Below are 2500 nucleotides of genomic sequence, written 5' to 3'. Positions count from 1 at the left end.
TGAAAAAGGGCTAAAAGAGAGAGAGAGAGTGTGAGGAGAGAAAAAGAAACACTCCACAGCACAGAAATAATAGTTGAACGCATCCGCGCCGTTTCCCCCCTTCCTCCTCCTCCTCTGCCCCCCCTCCTCATTCTCTTTTTGTTCCCCAGGAATCTGTTTAGACAACTGCAGAATGTTTGTCTTCCCCCGCCGAGCCTCGAAAGTGATACACTCCGTGTAGCTTTTACAAATTAGCCCCGGCTAGCGACTACCAGGGCCGCGCTCGTCCTCTCTCTCTCTCTCTCTCTCTCTCTCTCTCTCTCTCTCTCTCTCTCTCTCTCTCTCTCTCTCCGCCTCGCCTCGTCCAGTCTGGTCTCGTCCCGCCTCACCCAGCGTATTCCGCTGTGCTTGGGGCTGCGGGAGCCTCCCTGTGCCGTGGCTGCGCTCGCCGAGGGCGTTGTTTGGGGGACCGCGGGCCTTGATCGGCCCTGCCGTGAGCCGGCGCTCGCTCGCACAGGCGGGGGAGCGGAGCGGAACAATGGCCCGGCGGAGGCCAGCGCATCCATCTCCCTCCTATCAGGTTCCTCCCGGCGCTAATGGCAGATACATTAACCGGACAATAAGCCGTCATGAGTCTCATCGCCATGGGGCCGACGGCAAATGTGTCCCTAGGGTCGCGCCTGGCCTTTGATGATTATGACGGCGTGACAAATGCACAGTGTGTGTGTGTGTCTGTGTGTGCGAGTGTGTGCGAGTGTGTGTGTGTGTGTGTGTGTGTGTGTGTGTGTGTGTATTGTACATGTGTGTGAGTGTGGCTGTTATGTGTGCAATTTTAAGCAGTTAAAACTGCTTTTTGCCTGATATATTAAAGAGTTTGAATGATTATGTTCTCATATTGAACCACTTAATCCATATATTATTATTATTAAGGGGTCATTTAGAAATTAATTTTGTCAGAAAGTAAAAACATGTGCTGGTTTTAATCAAGTGCGTGTTCTGGTTCGAGTTAAAAGTGCTGTGTAGCGCGAACTGGGGAGAAAGCTTCCAGGAGCTGACACCAACAAATTCTGTTCAAAAACTTGGGGTCGAGTGTGTTAGCCAATGAGCCGCTCTGTGGAGCCGGGATGTGTGTGTGTGTGTGTGTGTGTGTGTGTGTGTGTGTGTGTGTCTGCTGCTTCAGGAGGAAATGAGTTTAGGAGGAACCGGCTCACCGATACGCTGGCGCTGTTTGCTCGGCCCGGCTTCCTACGGCGAGGTTCCGCCGGGGTCCCGTTCCGTGTCACGGTGAGGAGAACCGACAAGAGAGAGGCGTGAGAACGACAGGGGTGTGAGATTTTTTTCTTCTTTTTTAATCCATCTGTCTGTAAATGGAGGTCTCTGTTACTCGTCCTGCCCAACGTCCTGACCCCCTCCCTCTCCCTCTCTCTTCCTCTCTCCCTGTCTCTCTCTCTCTTAGTTCTGTTTCTTACTCTCACCCTTAAGAGAGGACAGGAGATCCATGCCAACTCTCTCTTTTTCTGATTCTTTCCTTTTCTTCCCCTCTCTGTCCTGTCTGTCCATACCTCCTCCTCTCTCTTTCTCTCTCTCTTCCTCATTCTCTCTCTTCTTGTCTTGATTTCTCCTCTTCTCAGGTATCTGATGTTTCTGTTCTCCTCTCCTGACTCTTTTCAACGGTGTCACCCTCTCACTCTTTCACCCCTTCTTTCCACCACTCACCCTCTCACTCTTTCTCTCCCTTTTTCATCCCACCACTCAACCTGTCATTCTTTCTCTCACTCCTTCATCCCTTCTTTCCACCACTCACCCTCTCACTCTTTCTCTCCCTTTTTCATCCCACCACTCAACCTGTCATTCTTTCTCTCACTCCTTCATCCCTTCTTTCCACCACTAACCCTCTCACTCTTTCTAAGTAAGTATAAGTATATATACTCTTTTGATCCCGTGAGGGAAATTTGGTCTCTGCATTTATCCCGTGAATTAGTGAAACACACACAGCACACAGTAAACACACAGTGAGCTGAAGCACACACTAACCCGGAGCAGTGAGCTGCCTGCTACAGCTGCGCTCGTGGAGCAGTGAGGGGTTAGGTGCCTTGCTCATGGGCACTTCAGCCGTGGATGTGGGCATGGGAGAGCAGTGCTCAACCACATCTCCCACCCACATTTTTCCTACTGGTCGGGGATTGAACCGGCAACCCTTCGATTACAAGCCCGAAGCCCTAACCAGTAGGCCACGGCTGCCTCTCTCACTCTCTGTCCCTTTCTCTCAGTCTCTCCACCACAGTCTCTCTTCTCTTCTGTTCTCTGTCTCTCATTTCATCTCTCTCTCTCTGTCCCTTTCTCTCAGTCTCTCCACCTCAGTCTCTCTTCTCTTCTGTTCTCTGTCTCTCGTTTCATCTCTCTCTCTCTTCCCTTTCTCCATTGCTGTGCAGGTCTGTGGGGGTGTTGTTCTAGCTCTGCACTGCTCCTCTTTGTCCATCCTTCCGTCTTTTCACTTTCTGTCTTCCCTTTTCCCTTCTCT

At 51.1% G+C, this 2500-nt stretch overlaps 1 protein-coding gene across 1 annotated transcript in view; it reads left to right on the top strand.

Moving 5' to 3' along the window:
- prdm16 (PR domain containing 16) overlaps positions 1-2500 on the top strand; it is a 222746-nt gene that overhangs the window by 143940 nt on the left and 76306 nt on the right.

This window comes from Alosa sapidissima, chromosome 7 (assembly GCF_018492685.1).
Source record: "Alosa sapidissima isolate fAloSap1 chromosome 7, fAloSap1.pri, whole genome shotgun sequence".
Classification (NCBI taxonomy): Eukaryota; Metazoa; Chordata; class Actinopteri; order Clupeiformes; family Clupeidae; genus Alosa; species Alosa sapidissima.
This window is presented reverse-complemented; position numbering and strand designations above follow the sequence as displayed.